The sequence below is a fragment of the Pipistrellus hanaki genome (genome assembly GCF_964339955.1).
Source record: "Pipistrellus hanaki genome assembly, chromosome: 15".
Taxonomy (NCBI): domain Eukaryota; kingdom Metazoa; phylum Chordata; class Mammalia; order Chiroptera; family Vespertilionidae; genus Pipistrellus; species Pipistrellus hanaki.
In genome coordinates, this window is record NC_140517.1 from 13,567,632 (window position 1) to 13,586,288 (window position 18,657).

At 46.9% G+C, this 18,657-nt stretch overlaps 1 long non-coding RNA gene across 1 annotated transcript; it reads right to left on the reverse strand.

The window, feature by feature from the left end:
- Positions 1-3,259: 3,259 nt before the first annotated feature.
- On the reverse strand, positions 3,260-14,690 carry LOC311610268. The gene is made up of 3 exons (XR_014792938.1): positions 14,225-14,690; positions 9,012-9,097; positions 3,260-4,878 (listed from the first exon to the last, which is right to left on the reverse strand). It is a non-coding gene; the product is annotated as an uncharacterized lncRNA (long non-coding RNA).
- Between the last annotated feature and the right edge of the window lie 3,967 nt (positions 14,691-18,657).

The following is an 18,657-nucleotide window of genomic DNA, read 5'->3' on the forward strand; positions in this document are numbered from 1 at the left end:
TAACTAAAGTAGTGATGTGACAGAACAGACAGCTCCTCATAGTGGGACCGAGCATTAAGCATCTTGTGAAGGTAGGGGGCTATATTTGATTGATTTGGCGGCTAGCAACATTGAAAAGCTGTGGTAGATACAATAGCTTATTTTGATTGTAAAACGTAATGTATATTTGAAAGAGTGCACTTACACAATTTAAAGTACAATCATAAAGCAAAAGAGTATTAATCGCCTCTGATGTCAAAGGATGGAATGTTGCCAGTTCTTCAGAAACTCCAGCCCCACTGTGAGTTCCTTCGTAACCATAGCCTCCTTTTCTAATACATGTAACCATTTTCCTGGATCATATGGCAATCATTTCCTTGCTTTTCTTAAGAGGTGTTTGTTTTGTTTTGTTTTTACTTTGTATCTTGCTTCTTTCCCTCAACATAATGACTTTAAGACTCATTCATGAAATGCGTTCATATTCGCTGCAGTGTAATATTCCACCTGCTAAGAGAAAGTGTTCTTGTTGATGGATATGTAGTTGCTGTTGTGAACTTCCCTTTCGTGTGTCTTGTGCACACGCTCATAGATTTCTCTCTCCGGGGTGCTTCTCCTCATTGGGAGCTCTCCGCCATCAGCCAGCAGGTTCGCAGATGGCAGGGCCCCGCCCCCAGAGTGTCTAATGCAGTGAGATCAGAGAGGTTACATCTCTAACAAGTTTCCCACTGATGCTGATGCTGCAGCCAGGCACGGGACCGTACTTTGAAAACTGTTTTGTTACAGGAAGGGATTTGCTGGGTCCGGGGCATGCATCTTTTCAGCTTTACAAAGTAATGCAAAAGCATTTTCCTAACTAGTGTCTTTACAATCCTGCCACAGTGTATGGGTATCCCATTGTTCTGTTTACACCTACACCAACATTTATTATTGTCAGACTTCAATTTTTGCCAAGGCAATGAATATGGAAGTTGAAGTTGTCTCTCGTGTGTGTGTGTGTGTGTGTGTGTGTGTGTGTGTGTGTGTGTTTTAATTTTTCTTGTTTTTTTTTAATCCTCACCTGAGGATATTTTTTCCATTGCTTTTCACAGAGAGTGGAAGGGAGGAAAGGAAGGGAAGAAGGGAGGGGAAGAGAGAGAAACATCTATGTGAGAGAGATGCATCGATTGGTTGCCTCTAGCACATGACCTGACCAGGGGTGGGGAGTGAACTCACAACCCAGGTTTGTGCCGTTGGCTGGCAATTGAACCTGCGACTCTTTGGTGCTCGGTCCAATGCTCTAAGCACTTAGAAACACCAGCCAGGTGTCTTATTTTATTTTTTGATCATGGTTTGCATTCAACACTATTTTGTATTAGTTTCAGATGTATACAACAATAGATAGACATTCATATAGTAGTTTACATAGTGTCCCCTTCAGTAATTCAAGTATCTACCTGGTATCGTGGATAGTTATTACAATATTGTTGACCATATTCCCTATGCTTTGCCTTACATCCCATGCCTACTTTGTAATTACCAATTAGTTCACCTTAATTCCGTCACATTTTAATTTACATTTCCTTAATTCCAATGAATGTGAGTACTCATTGGCCATTTGAATTTGTGTGTGTGTGTGTGTGTGTGTGTGTGTGTGTGTGATGTCCTATTCCAGTCTTTTGCCCATTTTTCTGTGGATTATCTGTCTTTTTTCTTACTGATAGTTCACCACTATTTGCTGAAAACACCACAGTAAAATCCTCACTAATTAATTTTTAAAACTTAAAGGAATCTTAGTATGTTTGGACAAAATCTTCTTTAGTAGCAGCAAGATTAAGGTACACAAGAGGATTCTTTAGATAGCCTTTCTTTTGCAAATGGCTTCATAGAAAATAAATTAAGGACTTTCTCCAAACAAGTCACTTAACTGTAGAAGTAGAAGCATGTAAAGGAAACATCAACATTCTTCATACATTCACTGAAAATGTGTCCGTAAGCCCAAGGCCATCCTTAAATGGTAATAATGCAACTGAAATAGATCCTTCAAGGAGAGGAGGCCTATTAAGGAGGCCAGCATGGCCATCGACACTTGTTAGATTGTCTCTGAAGAACGAAATTCTGAGCAGCAAAAGCTTCAAGTGAATGAAATTGTATCCAATTCTCAATCTAATGAAAACACTTTGGGCTCTGGGCCAGGGAATAGATTTGGACCATGGATGGGGCTTCTTTTAAGCTCTTAAACTTAAATGCCTAGAATTATTTTTAAAGTACCATCCTACTCAGTCTTTTGGAATAAACCTGTGGCTTTCAATAAAAAAAAAATTAAACTTTATTTAAAAATTAGGATTGATTGCAACATCTTTGATCTTTGATGGTTCAGAAAAACGCACACTTCTTGCATACTCAACATGTAGCAAAGACACTTTTTATAGCCTCCAACCACCCACAACACACACCCCACACACACCATGCATACATATTTACATGCAAACACATTATATGCAGAGTCTATATACATACACATGTGCACACACATATCCATGCACACATACGCTTTGTGCCTGAAAAACTTGAGGCGAATATGCATATACATTAATTTAATATAAAGGGATGCATCTTCCTTTCTGAAAATATTAAATATTATATCATGAAGACATCTATAACCCTCAGTTTTTCAACCAGTGGAGGACAAAGGGACCATTTTAGAATTATCAGTTTGTGTAAAAACTTTATTTTTTTTGGAATGGAAGTCAGTTTCAAATTTTAAGAGTGCAAGGGTGTGCCTCAAATTGTTGCTTATGTTAAAAATGTCATATCTAAAGGACATAGAGACTCACTTTAAAATATAGCACTTTGCCAGGCCAGCAAGGATCAGTGGTTGAGCATCAACCTACGAACAGGTGGTCGGGTGAAATTTGACTCCCAGTCAGGGCACATGCCTGGGTAGCAGGCTCAGTCCTTAGTAAGGGGCGTGCAGGAGACAGATGATCAATGATTCTCTGTCATAATTTATGTTTCTAGCTCTCTCCCCCTCCCTTCCTCTCTGAAGTCAATAAAAATATATATTTTTAAAGCAATACACATGCTTAGAAGGAAGACATGTTTCTCCCCCTTCCCCGCCCCTCTTTCTCAAGCAAATAAGATGGAATTAACAGTGAGGTAGAATTAATCAAGCAATCCATTCAGCTTGGGAAGACCTTCCCTTCCATTGAGGCTAAATAAAACTGCTTCCCAAGCCCAGTCCCCAGCTGCTCAAGGCTCAATGGGTAAGTGACCCCACTGATGACACGGAGACCCAGTCAGCCCAGATTCCGAATTCCCAATCCATTTCCCTGCATCCATCTGGTCCTGAGCCCTGTGCTCACAGCTCCCAACCCAGATGAGAGGTCCTGCCTGGGACCCAGACCCATACGTCTGTGACTTAGGAGCCCTTCTTTGCCTGAGCCCCGTTCCTTCAAGCACCTGGCCACGAGGAAGAAGCCAGACCCCAGTGATCGCCAGATGCCAGCAGGCCTGGCATTCAGGATGCTTTACTTCTGGGCCTCCATGGGCCCTCACGGACCAGCTCTCTCTTAGAGTGTCATCACTCTGGGGCTTGGCACCCAGAGACCAATGGCCACCTGTCCACCAGTGAAGCGCACCTGGCCGAGGTCCTCCCTTCCAGGACTGTCATCAGTGAAGCTGGGCTGGGAAGCCCGGGACTGCTCACAGCGGAGTGAGTGTCCCAGCTCATTCTCCGAGGAGGAGATAGGAGTGGCTTCAGGCCCATGTTCCTTGGGAATATATCCCCTCCTGGTCTAAGCTCAAGGACCCAGCCCTCTTGAGTTCACAGACCTAAAAGGCAGCTCAAATGGATCTGTCATTCCTGCTCACCTGGCAGGACCTTCCTCTTCTTACTGTTTCCCTTTTCAATTATCTGGTCCTGATAGTATTTGGGGTATGGGGCTGCCACTTCTCTCTGGACACCTGGACACAGTCTTTATTCATTTACATAACCTCGTCTCAGATGCCGGCCCCATCTGTGGCACCTCTTGATTTCTTTATCCTTCACCCAGCAGGCATTGGCTGAGGGTCTGCTGTTTGCCTGGTGCAGTGTGGAGAAGTAGGAATCTAAAGATGAACTAAACACAGTCCCTTTCCTCGCGGAGCTTACTGTTCCGGAGAGGCGGCAGATGAGTGAGTCCATTAGAGGACACTCGGTCACTGCGATTGGCTTTGGGGACGTGGAGATGGAAGCTCTGCTTCAGTTCCCATGTGCGTGCGAGTGGAGTGGTCACCAGCACTGCTGCCTTCCCCACACCCAGTCCTTCAGGGCTTCCAGGCCTAGGTTGCTGAGACACCGGTTTCTCCAGGTCACACCCAGAGGGGAGGTAGGCTCATGTCCAGGTGGCAGTGTCGACCTCCACCTGCAATAGTAGGCCCTTCTTTCTCAGAATCTCCCCGGGTCTTCTGGGAAGTAGCCCCCAGAGGGGACATCACGTGAGCTCACATAAGTCCTCTCAGCCCCCGGGATCTGAGTCCTCTGCCACACACCAGCCTCTGTGAATGTACCTCGTCTCCCCGTCACAGCTGCCGTGAGGGCGCTGGTGTGTTTATTCCCAGTGCTGCTGGCCTCGCCGTCTGCCAGCTTCTCCCTGCTGCCACTTCACTGTGCCAGCCTGCTGAAGCTGGGCAGATGCATTCAAGAGGGCAGTGTCTGCTTCTGGTTAATCGCTCCACAGTTCTACCTTCCCATTCTCATCCCTTCCCTGGACTCTTCTACTCAGCTGGGGAAGAATCTTCTAGACTTCTGTTCCAAACTCGCTTGCCTTGGTCCCAGCGTGTTCTGGGCTGCCATGTCCCGTCACTCTGAGGCTCCACGGGGAACTGGCTCTCCAGCCATTCGCTTGTCCTCAGGACTCAGGCCTGTGTGCTGGGCTTTGCCTGGTAGAGGGAGGAGAGTAGGGTCACGCCTTTGGTTACCATGTCGTTCGTTCTTTTGTCTAGTTCAGCGGTCGCCAACCTTTTGGACCTCACGGACCACCAGTGGTCCACGGACCACCCTGGTCTAGTTCATACGCCTGACACTCTTCCGTACGAATATTTTCTGGGGGGTGCCTCCATCAACTATTCAGAACTGCTCCCAGCAGATCTGTTCGCAGCTCCCAGCAGGGCCCAGGGTGCAGAAATCCCTATGGCTGCTGCTGTCAAAGGTTAGAGCTCTGTTGGTATGACAGGCAGTGTTTCCTGGAATTCTTTGGGTCCCTTTTGCACTTTATTCTTCACTTCCCAACTCACATATTCTCGAGTACCCTCTAAAGAAGTGGCAGCTGAGGAAGGCAGAGTCCCCAGAAACCAAGATGGATTTCAGATGCAGAAGCAACAAATTTATTGGACCAATGATGCTACTTCCCATTTCCCACAGGGGCCAACGTGCCCAGGGTAGCCTTCATGAACCTCTCACACTCACAAGCATCCCATATCCTGTGTCCAAACCTTTTTCATTCAAGGGCGGGCAGCCTTGCACAGCAGTTCCCTCCCTAAGCCCCTGCCTGCAGCGTAGCACTGAGATCTGGTCCTTGAAAGGACCACTGAGACTGATGGCAGAGACTCTAATATCCCTGACCTTCCATGCATGTCCCTTCAGCGATGAGTTTTCTGGCTTTTAGAGAGCTTTTGTTTTAAATTAATTCCAGGTAAGTAAGGTAGCTGCTAACTAGTTGACTTCTGGATAAGTGAGAGATAGCATACATCCAAATTAAGTTGCTAACCAGATTGTACCAAAAAGCACATTGTGTTGGGTGCTTATAGTCATTCCTTGTGATCTTTTTCTGTGGCTACAGAGTGATGGAATTGCTGAAGCAAAACTCTGATTAAAGCTATTCGCAATTTAGCATTTATCATCATATGGAAATGTCAGTTCCATCTACCAAAAAAAAAAAAAAAAAAAAAGAGTTTTACAAGCATATTCAATATAAAATGCAAATATAATACCTCAGTGGCCTGGAGGTGTCAGCTGTGTTTCACTTGAACCTATTACCTTGGCAGATTAAATACAGTTCCAGATCTTTCACGAGGAGGATATTCTAATGAAGTTACATCTTGCATCGGCTTTTGTGGTTCATCAGTTCAATGGATATGAGTAGAATGAGGACAAAAATGGGTCGGGAATAAGAGTGAGTGGGTCGCAGCCATGGAGAAACAGGAGGATCTGTCTCTCAGGCCTTCCAATCCCGACTGAGAAATGTTGTAATTTGCTCAACGATAAAGATGAGCAATGTAAGGCAAATGTTTATCTCTCAGGTGATGAAGTAGGGAAGGGTCCCCCTATCCCACCAGGCCTGCCTAATCGCTCCCTAATTTTGATGCCTGCTTCTGCAACCCAACTTAACGGGTGAGCTGGGATGCTGTCTCCACCTGGTGCCTATGCAGCCATTGGGGCACCCAGTTCCCTGAGCTGAGGTCCACAGTAGCGTACCCCTCTCTCATTTGACCACACACTCCAGACTCTAACCTAGCTTCACCTTCAGGACTCACGTGCACATCATAGCTTGTCTTGCTATGGCCAGTGTCCCGCTGGATAGGACTTTTTGCTTGAATGCCACAGAATCCAGGATTCCATGGCACTACCCAATCCTCACAGGGGCTCCCCTGGGACCACCTTGTGGCACCTCCCAGCCCACACCTCCTCACTGATGGACATGTTCCTGGCTTCTGAACAGCCGCTTGAAGGACAGGTCTCAGGTGTGGCGGGAAATAAGGAGCCCCATCCTGTTTCTCCAGTGCCCTCTCACTCGTTTTGACCAGTTACGAGCTTTGGGGTTTATGTGTCCTGTGGAATTTCCAAGGGAGTGTCTGCAAATTACTACAGAGAACTGCGGAAATAGTTGGTCCTTTTTAAAAGAGCATTGTTTCTATAGCTCCTGTTTTTGCTTTGTCTTACGTTATTATGCTGTGAATATTACATGCCCTTGGTATTTATAGTAAAAAAGAAAAACATGAGGAATCTTGCTCTGTGGTTCCTGATCTAAAATTTTCTACTTGAATAATACCATTAGCACCAAATCTTTCTTCCCAATAAGATAGTAACTTACAGAGCAATGGTTACTAGGCTGCTGGGATGCAGGAGCGGGGGGAGGGGGTAGGAGATAGATAGCTCCACTACTGTGCAAGATGAATCTAGAAGGGAAATCTGGGCACACAGGATTCTATTGCGTAGTTGTGAAACGGGCCTCATGGAGGTGGTTTCTCCTTCTGATTCTGCTCTACCTACCTACTCAATGCTGAGCGGTTTGAGTCCCACTCACTCAGTTTTCTCCTCTACGAGGAAGGTGACCTTGAACAGGCCCTTCAACTGTAATCTCCTATGTTCCCATGAGTATGCATGACGCAGAAGCGAGGGGAGAGGCTAGCTAGTTAGGGATCTAGGATATTTCCCTGACAAAAGCAACAATTACCAACCTCCATTTCCATGCCTCCCAAGTATAGTGCTCCAGAGCTATACTTCCGCCAGATGTGGCACTCAGCACTTTACATACATCATCTCATTTAATCCCCAGTCACTCCTGGAGGTTGGTATCATGGTCCCCATTTCAAAGAAGAGGGGACAGTTCTCAGCGAAGTTTCCCAATTGGTTAGGCTCCCAATGTGGATAAATCCCGAGCAGCGGTTCCTGTCTTGCTGGGACCACCTCTACCCTCACTCATAGTGATTCACTCAGAGCCTCTTCTCCTCCCTCACTGCCGCCTGAAATCATGCCAGGGCTTCTCCTTCATGTGCTACTTAATGCCTTACTGACCCCCTTTTCTGACTCCTGCAATACACGTGTGTCTGTGCCTTTGGCTTGTGAAAAAACAATAGTGTTCTAGAATTCTGCATCCATTCACTCTTTGCCATAAGATGGGAATCAGTAAGAACATAACAAAAATGAATTTCTGAGTAGCCACTTGCAATGCAAAATGTAAGCGAAGATATGATCCACAGAGGGCAAGGTTTAGCTCAGAGAAATTAACTTTTTAAGATAATCATGTAAAATCCTCTTCACAGGGGCAGAGATGCCTAATGTGTCATCTGTCATTTTCCTTAATCCACCTTTGAATCATACAGTAAACATGGAGGGCCAGCTGGGGGACACTTCTCCCAGCTGGCGATGGGGTCTAGCTGGTCACCCAGCCTCTGCGTCCCATCCCAGAAAACCACACCCTCCCATCCAACAGCTTTTGAGTGGCAGCTACTTCTGTGACGAGCTCTAAGCAAGTGAAAGTGATCCTTTGCCAGAAAGGAGAAGTTTTATAAATAAAAGAATGGGCTTCAAAGTCAGAATTGTGCACCAGGTCATCATAGTCTACATTTGGAAGTAAGCAAAAGCTCTCCTGTTTCCTTTCTAGTCTAAGAGTGCGGCAGCCCTCATTATTCGCAGATTCCGTATCTGCAAGTTCACCTCCTCACATGTATGTGTAACCCCAGCGTCAGTACTTGCAGTGCATGGTCATTCGTGGACTCAGACAGGGAGGCTACAGTTTTGAGTCATCCAATGGAAAGAAACATTCCCAGCTGAGATTACCTTCAATTCTCATGCTGTAAACAAGTTCTCTTTCTTTTCACTGTCTATTTAGTGACATGTTTTCCACATTTTGTGATTTTGATTCACTGTCTAACATGCCTCCCAAGTGTAGTGCTCCAGAGCTGTTTGCCTAGTGTTATTTTAAGAAACACATGCATTAGAGAAGTTTCAACCAGGCATGACTTACAGTGCTATTGGTCGTCGGTTAAATGCTAGTAAATTAACAGTATATATTAAATAAGGTCTACAAACAGAAAAACACATAAAACAAGGTTTTGTATTAACCGGTTGACAAACATATTGTCACCAGAGGCATGAGGGAACCTAACCCTGGAATTCCTCCAAGAACAATAGCTCGGTATTTGCTACACCAGAGCCCGTGGTGATTCTACAGAGCAATACGACCATGAATAATGAGGACCAACTGTATTCACACATTTAGGAATTCCTGATGATGGTGTCTTGTACCAGTGATCTCAATCCATGTCCTCCTCCATGAAAGATGGAAACTTACAAGGTTGTCCTTATTCCTTCTGTGGTGGGCGGCCTTTCTCCTCCATTCGACCAGCAATGACCGAGCGCTCGCTCCAGAACCTGCTGCTGCGGGGAGATAGGCAAAAGACACAGTTAGCAGTCTCCGAGCTCGCGAGATGTCACCTTTGTTGGAAAGACCAGGTTACTGCGGCAGATGCAGCCAGGTCACAGGGAAAGTGGAAACACCTTAGGAATGGCAGGGAGAACTGGCTCCCCAAGGCGTAACCTAAGGAAAGCAGGCTATTTTTCTAATAGTAACCTTGAACTGTTAATTTAGTGTTTCCTCCCAGGAACTCCGCAGAGGAATTTCAGCTTTAGCCAGAGCTTCTAATTAACTCCAAAGTTCCTACCACATCAGCAAACACCTACAGACCACCCCAGTGTTCATTTCTCACCTGACAGAAGTAAAAAAAAAAAAAACTGATGTAAGTGAGAACTGTACCATAGGAAATCCTTTTTCGCACTATGGGAAATAGTTGCTATATTTTTCCCTCTGTTTCATTATTTTGGGGGCCTGTAATCTTCAAGTTTAAAAAAAAAATTACAGTAGTTCTGATACTTATAATAAAAATAGTAATATTAATTTATTAAGTACCCAACATGCACCAGGACCTGTTCTGGGTGCTGGGAACACGGGGATAAAACTCACAGTCTCGTTCTGCCTTGAAGTGTCTCACAAGGAAATTGGAGAATTTGATCATTGTGGAAGGCGGGGTGTGTGTGTGTGTGTGTGTGTGTGTGTGTGAATATGTGAGAGAGGGAAGCAGCAGGAGGGGCCCCGTGGTAGCACACAACCCAAATGGGGGCTTGGGGAGTGAGTAATGCTTCCTACTGGAACAGAATTGTGAAGGTGGAGAAGGAATTGGCCACATGAAGAAAGTAGAGTTGAACATTCCAAGAGGCAGGAACATTGTAGGAAACTTTAGAGGAATGAAAGGCTACGGGGTGCTCTGGGACCTGTCGCCTAGAGTGGAAAATGGAAGAGTCTCAAACGAGCAAGCTGGGGAGAGGCAAGACCCAGAGCAGGAGGAACCCTGAAGGCCACGTTAGGAAGGTGGGGTTCACTGGAGGATCTCACAGAGGTGAGCACAACCATCACACTGGCTGGCAGGTTCTGTAGATCACGCAGAAGTAGTGCATTGTGGGCCGGGCACATCTGAGAGTGAAGAGAACAGTTGGGCTGTGAGAAAAGCCACTGAGGAAATAAACCAGGAGCAAAGCATCAGGAATATAGCGAGAGAGTTGTTAGAGAGGGACTGAGAAAGTAGAATTGAAAGGCCTTAAAGAGCCGTTGGCAGTTAGAGAGAAGGGGGAGAAGGGATGTGGAAGGAGGGGCAGCTTTGTGAATGGTGATGAGTCCAGTTTAGGGTGTATCGAGTGGGGGTGCCTTGGACCAGAAGAGGTCGGCAGGCAGCTAGATACCCAAGCCTCCATCCAGGAGTTTGGATGGTCAGTTGACAGACCACTGCTGAAGTCAACGGTTTATGTCTACACAAAGCAAAATATGTACCGTTGAAGATAGAAGATATCCATGCACCCTCTTCTAGGAACACTAATATGGAAGGGATTACAAAAAGAGAAATAAGTCTGAGATGAAGCCTGAGAAGAAAGAGCCATGAACGAAGGGGCACCTTGGACATGGGGCCGCTCAGTACAGTTGTGCGAGAGGAGGAGCCTCCTCCCCGCCCCTCCCTGTGTGCCCAGGTGCCCTTTCTCGCTGAAGTCCTTTGGCATGCTAGGGAAAAGAGCTCTTCCAGACTACAGGCAGGCTCTCTCCCTCCAGGGTCTTTGTTTCCTACCCACTTGAGACGTAGAGTGCTGAGGATGAATAAGGAGAAAATGTTTTGAAAAATAAAATGTTTAAAGTTAAAATAGCGCTAACCAATAGTTACTTTACAAATTGATGGAGATGCACGTGAAAATATGCACACACGTTTCTAGATATTTAACCTTCCCAGTTATGACCCTTGGGAGAAAATCTCGGTGCTCTGTCAGAGCAAGATGACATTGCACCACCATTCCTGCTAAGATGCCAGTGACCACCGGCCAAGGAGGCCATGCAGACATCCATTTCCTTCCCTTCCCTATTGTTCTAAATTAGCACTTCCCTCTTGGGGCAGCAAAACACACACTCCCATGATGTTTGCCATGCAGTTGCTAATGTCTGTATTTTAAAGAAATTAAAACACAAGGTAAAATATGTTGTAGAAAGACTGGGCTTTAAAAATGTACAAAATAATCTAACAAAACACGTGTGCTAGTATTTTAAACTACTAAAACAAAGGTTGCAACATGCTGTGGGCCAACATTATCCTCACAAACATGTTTTATTTGACCCATAGAATGTTTAAAAAACAACAACAACAACAAAAAAAAAAAACATTGAGCCAGCATTTCAATATTCATATACTAGAGGCCTGATGCACGAAATTCTTGCAATAGTAGGTCTTCCTTCCCCTGGCTGCCGGCACTGGGGCTTCCCTCCCAGAGGGACACCCCGCCCACCTGCTACAGCCTGCTGGTTGGTGTCCTGGGCCTCCCTCTGTGGGCGATCATGGGGCGGTGGCCAGACCCCTGACAAATCGCATCCCACCCGCCTCGGCTTGCCTGGCACCAATAGGTGTCATAGTGTGGTCGTCCGGAAGGTCATTCAGTCTAATTAGCATATTACACTTTTATTATTATAGAAAATTTTGTATTTAAACATGGCAATTTCTGCCACCTCTTGGAACATTGGAAGATCAGACAACACAAGGCACAGCTTTTCTCCCCCTGAGTGAACGTGAGTGACTGTCTCCAGCTCACCCCAAGCCCCAGTCCTCCCTATTGCCCCCTCAGGCCGGGCTCTCCGGTCACTAGAGATTTCAGAGTGTGTGTGTGACCTCCGGTTTAAAGCCAAACAGTCAAACACGACAGAGAAGTTTGTTTCTGCAGATAAAGGGGCTAAAATAGAGAAAAGGGAAGCAAACGTTCCGCCTTCCAAAGCCGTGGGGCGGAGTCCCGGATCCTTAGCTCCTAGACAGCCCTCTGTCTGCTTCAGCACGGGGCCCCGCAGAAGGTGAAGTCCACGTGTTTCCTCTGTGCGCTTCTGTGTCTGATAGAGATTAAAATAAAACCCACCACTTCCTTCGGGAGCAGCCGACAAGAAAAACGTGTACTGCTTCAAAGGACATCAGCCAGAAGATTTCCAAAGCTCGTCTGCCCTCACAAGGTCAACAAGCTTGGGTGACCTGAGACAGAATGGGAAGGCAGCTGATACAGACCACACTCTTGAATTCGGAAGATCAAGCTCATTGTAACTTTTATTAGCACAGACATGCTGGCCGTGGCCGGTCTGTGCCACACAGACGGAATTCCCAAGTAATACATTCTTGGGCTCTTGTCAAGTGGTCCGTTGTCTGTGGAATTTCCTATTCTCCAGCCCCAGAACAGAGAGCGGCCCCCATGACCCCCTCCCCCAGCCCTGGCCGTCATGAGGTTTAAAGAGGATCATTTGTTTTCATTATAGCCCCCTTGAAGCCCTTCCTTCCCTCTTCATTAATGAATTTCCAGTCTTTCATCCAAAAACAAAAACAAAAAAACAAACACACACAAAAAAGGGACCTGACAGAGGACATGGTTAAGTGGCTGGTGCGCATGGCGGTGCCAGCTTTCAAGAGAAGAGCCGGCCATTTACTGATTGCGAGGAGGGGCTGACATCCTTGGTTAGTATGCTAATTTCGTCGCCTGCATTTAACATTCAGATCAGGTCTGTGCAGGCCCTCCAGAGCGGCAGGCCAGGGATGGGTGGCTGTCTGCCTTGTAGCGCTGAGCATTCTCTGCATGAATCACACAAATGCCCCAACGTTCCGTGTGCTCTCACTTCCTCCTCTTTCCCACCCCCTCCGAGAAACACAGAGACAGGGAGCCACACTCATGCAAGCATGCACTTTACATAATGCCATCACACACAGACACACACACACACACACACACGCCAGACACAGGAGTCTATGAATGCTGAAGAAATGCAATGTAAGGTGCAATGCAAGAGTCATTCACAACTGGCTTAACTCCTCCCTCTTTGGATCTCCAAGGCACACATCTGCAAGATATATTCCTCCTGCTCAGGAAACTTGCGGAAGCCACATGATGAGTAAAACCTCAGTCAAAAGGAGATATCTAATCTATGGACTTTTTTTTTTTAAGTCCCAGAAATAAAAAAATATATATATATATTTTTAATTTTAAAGCCCCAACTCCATCCATGTGAAAGGAGACCAGATAGCCCAGTTAACTGAACACCCAAAAGGAAGGAAGATCCAGTTCCTTTCATTCCTCTCTGTGTTGTGTGTGTTTGGAACCCTGCACTATGAGAGTCCCGCGGGCCACGGCCGGATGACGAGAGAAGAGGAACCCCAAGCCGCATGGCGGTCCAACTGGCAAAGACAGCCGGCCACCGGGTACGCGTAGCCAGACGCCCAGCGGCTGGAAAACTGAATCTCCTCAACCTCCTTCTCCAGCATATCTGTGGGACATTGTGGCAGCTTCCCAGCGGCAAACCGAGAAGCAGCAGCTCCTATTATCAGAAGGCACAGGTAGGGGTTGCTTTTAATGGACTGAAGCGAATTTGAGCAAGCAGGAACTCCAATTAAAAGGCAAGGGCAGCTTGGCTCTTTATTATTTTTGGTTTTTTTTTTTTTTTTTTTTTTTTTTGCTTTGTTTCTCCAAGTCTGACACAACTGTGTAAACCTGGCATGCCACGCTCCCTTCCTCCGGACGCTGGTGGTCCCCGGCCCTGCCCCAGGTGCCCGCCTGGTATCCGCTCGCGGCTGAGGAACCCCAGGCAGTTCCTAACGGAGTCCCCGCCAATAGTGTTCTCTCCCAGCTACAGACTCGATTTGCCTCGATTTTTTTTTTTTTTTTTTTTTTGGCTCTGGTCCAAGATGTTTTCCTGTCATCATTTCACTGTCTTTTCCAGTAATCCCTTTTTTAAACATTGCCAACAATTAGTCGATTTCTCTCCACCCTCCCCCCCCCACAGCCCCCACCCCCGTATCCATATCCCCGCGCGCGTGCACACACACACACACACACACACACACACACACCGCTGAGCCCTATCCCTGTCTTGTTTTGCCTTGAAGTATTAGAAATTACAGCTTCTCATTAGCCGGAGAGCACACGTTTGCAACGGGCTTTGTGTTTACTCACTTAGGAAGGGACGCCGGCCTTGTTAATTATTCCCCGTCGTCCGCGTGCCATCAGAGCTGCGGGCTGTTCCAGGCGGACCGAGCGGCTGCGTGTCCTCCCGCAAGGCTGTCTTCTGTCGGAAGCGATCGGATCGGGGTTTTTTACCTCGGCTGCTGCTCGCTTCCTCTCCTTGTCAGCAAGCCAAGGGATCCCCCAAAGCTCTTCGGCAGGAGATACCAGCGCCGGGAGCCACCTCCCGCACCAAACCGCAGAGCCGTGATGGGGCTTCCCTCCAAGCCACCGAGAGAGAGAGAGCCCTGGATCCAGATGGCCGGCGGCGCCTCGTTTTTTCTTGCTGTTGCTCCCTCTTTCTCCTCCACCCTCGTCCATGCCTTCGTGTTCCAGCGCTTTCCTCTTCGCCTCTCCTTCCTTTCTGTGTTGCCGGCAGCCTCAGACCCCAGCTTTTGCCCAGCTTGCCGGGTCCTCCTTCGCCTTCTGTTATTTTTTTTTTTTCCCTCCCCCTGCAGCAGGCAGGCTTTGGCTGCAACCGCTCTGCAAGCCTGGATCACAAAAGACACACGACTCACTCCACAATGAATAATCAATACAGATATTGATCTGCGGAAAATGTTTGTAAATTCCTGAAAGGGGATCAGGAGCAGGGGGCAGGGAGGCTCGTGGGGGACGACGCTGCAGGGCTGGCGGCGGCGGAGGCGGCGGCGAGCAGAAGTCCATGTGGATCCCAAGCGTCGCCCCGGCTCCGAGGCGACGGCCCCGGAATGCGTGCGAGCGAGGCCGTGCGCGTGGGAGCGCGCGTGTGACGAGGGCGGCGTGTGTCCTCCTTCCTCCGCAGCTGCTCTCCCCGAAGAATCCGGAGCCAAATGGTCGGGAGCCCCCGCCAGTGCCATGCCTTGGCTGCGGGCCAGCCCTGTTTTGTTTTCATTATCACACGCTACTTTGCAATTTGCATAAATACAGGGTTATTTTTTATCGTGTGTCGCCCAAAAGATAGAAAGGGGGTGGGAGAAAAAGAGAGAGTCTTTGTTGTGTACAAGAGGGGCCTGCTGCCTACGCATCGTGACTAAGGATTGAGCGCCCGTAGAGGGCTTGAGGAGAAATATGGGCGAGGAGTGGTAGGATCGCAGGGAGACAAGGACGCGGGAGAGACAAACAGGGGGGGTGTAAAGAGGACCGCAGGGCGCTGGGCCCGGTGGAACCCAGTGTTGGGCACACACTTTCCTCTGGGGGGACATGGGAGGGCCTTGGACAAGCAAAGAAGAGATAATGGCCACCGAGGTCTAACCCGTGCCCTGGAGTGGATACACACTTCCCAAGTCCCACAGGACGTTTATCCTTGGTGGGAAGGGCACCCAGGACATTGAACACTTGCCCTTTCTGCCTCCTCCCAAACCTAGGAAGTGTGGGAGCCCAGGACAGTGCTTTCTGCCCATGGTTTCTGGGAGCGGAGTTTCACCTCGGTCTTGTTTCCTAACCTTCCCGGCAGCCTGAGCAGTTCAGCGGCGTTCCCAGTTGGAAGCTCCCTGGTATTGAGTGGGATTTGCACCCTCCCCTTGGCTTCCTCGCCTTCAGGAAATGGAGCACAGGAGTGTCCTGAGTTGAGTGACACGCCATGGGTGACTCTCTCTGGCCCGCTCTGAGTCCTGGCTCCCGAGATGAGGCCCCCTGAGGTCATGCCCCCAAGCGGATGTCAGGCACGCTCACGAGTCTCAGGGAGTGGCATCTCATTTCAGAAGAAGCTTCTAGCTCTCTCCTGCCATTGGATGGTCCCCGTCCCTTTGGTTTCCCATCCTTTTGTCTCTCCCCCACTCCCTCTGTGTCTGTGATTCGGTAGCAAAATCTCCTTGGGATACTCCACTCTTTTCTCCCATTGCTCTGCCCGTCTCCTCCTGGCCTGGCGACAGGAGGGATGTGTCGCCTTTCAGATAGGCATCTAGAGTAAGACCTCCGCGTGAGGATTCAATCCCCGCACCCTCCGCCGTGAAAGGAGCTGTCCGCTTTATCAGGTGGCGGCAGCAGCAGCAGGAACATGGATTTTTTTTTTTTTATTCCCTTTCTGGCTTCTGACTAGCTCCAGCGATCCAATTAGCAGAGGAATTTCTATCACACGGGCTGAGGTGCCCCTACTCATCACAGCAACTCAAACCCACTCATAAATTCCACCAACATACACTTTGCTGTGACACGGATTAATTACAGCACCACGCCTTCCTGGGCAGGTCTACCAAGGCCCTGATAGATGGATATCAGAATTGAGGAAAGGTGAAATGGGATGACTTGTGGGTATCACCAAGAAGGCCTGAAGGATGCATGGGGCATCCCTCACTCTGAGTCAGGTGGGCCAGAATTGAGCATTTTGGAGGATTCAGAAGTGGCTAAGTTGTGACCCACCCATGTATTTTCTCCCACTCACTAAGACAGCATGAGTCGTCAGGGCTATTGAAGGCTGATTCCCTGCTCCCAGTCTCTACATCCCCCAATATAGTTAAACTATTTAAAACAGCTCCTCGAGGAGAAATGTCGTTAGCTTCATTGGTATTCCATTCCAGTTGGGTACAATCACGATATTGTTGTACCCTTTCATCTATCTGCAATTTCATTCCAAATTTGTCCTTACCTGCATCAATCTCTAGCATCTCTCCATTCATCTGGCTATATTCATTTATATATCAACTATTTATTCTGCTTCCCAGTCATCTATTCATCCATGTGCATCTAGATATCCATTTTCTAACCATATATTGATCTATGAATACCTTCCTATTATCTATCATCTACTTGTCTATCCATCTGTATTATTCATCTATCTATTTTTGTATTCATTATGTATCTATTCAATCATCTATCATTTGCTTATCAGTTACCTTTTAATTTGTGCCTTTTGTTAGCTATGTTCTTAACAGAATCCCAGATTCACATTCTTAATCATTTTTTAAGGTAAATAATTCCCAATTTCCAAATGAAGTCTGTAAATGTTATAAAAGTCTTGTAAACTAAAGAAGAAAGGCTCAGCCAGCCTGGCTGAATGATTGAACATGGACCTATGAGCCAAGAGGTCATAGTTCAGTTCCCACTCAGGGCACATGCCCGGGCTGTGGGCTTGATCCCCAGAATGGGGCGTGCAGGAGGCAACCAATCAATGATTCTCTCTCATCATTGATGTTTCTATCTCTCTCTCCCTCTCCCTTCCTCTCTCAAATCAATCAAAATATTTTTTTTAAGGGAAGTAAGATCACATGATTTTCATTGAGTTAAAAACTACAAGGAAAATATTTTATCCTGGATATCTGGAGCATTTTCCTTGCAAATAAAATTATGCATTTCTACTTTCTCCCAAACCCTGGCTTTAAAAAAGGGTAGCATATACTGGTCAGTCTCATTCAGCTCCTATATCGACCACTGGGTGACCTTTTGCAAGTGGTCCAATTCACACAGAACTAACCTGAGATTACTTTTACCGTAAAGCAAAGCAGATACTAAACCTTAACATGGTAATGAGGTTATACATGTTTGATTTACCCTGTACCCAGGGGATCCAATATCAATTTGAGAACTAAAAATTATTTCTTGCATTAATTTTATCCCAAATATATTAAAATCTGGGCCAAAACTTGAGATTCAACACCTTCTCAGAGTGAAATCTCAGAATTCGCTCCAAAGAAACGGAGCTCACTGGGTTGGGGAGGAATGTGCATGGATGAGCCTCATTCCTCAGTGGGATAAGAACTGTAGTTTGCTGCCCTGTGTGAGGAGTGGAGAATTTGGCTGGGCTTGTTTTCACTGTGCTTTATTGAAAACTGTAGCCCAGGTAAGAATCCTAATCGGGCAGCTGATCGTGTCTCTAGCATCTCTAGTATTCTGTTAGTTTTTAGGCGGTATTATCAGTTCGGGATCCAAGCTGTTTTTAAAAAAGAAAAGCTAGACCATAAGAATATTGATTAAGGTTATGCTCATAAAGACCTCAGCAGTTCTGGCTTTGCAATCCCCAGAAAGCAGTCAAGGGCCTCAGGCATGAGCTCTCCAAAAGGACAAGGGAAAGGAGACCACCTCTCTCCTCTTCTCCTGGCATTTCCATTCCGCCCATCCCCTGAGCTCTCTGGATCCGGTTGTAATCAGAAATGAGATTATGTGATTGCATGTGCTAGTCTAGACCTTTCTGTCATGCTAACCAGGGCTGACTTCTCCATTAAGCGCAGTAGATGTAGCGGTAGGGCCCATTAAAGTTTTAGAGGCCCACAAAACTGCTTTGATGTCCTTTAAAATCATTGAAAAGTTATACTTTCAGGTCAAATGATATATGTTTTGATATATGATATTAATATATTCATTTTTATGTCAGTACAATCATAAAGCAGTAGTTTGAATAATTTGTGGGAGGAAGGGACCCATGAAGGCAAAAACACCCATGGCCAATGGAAGCCATGCATAATGTGGCT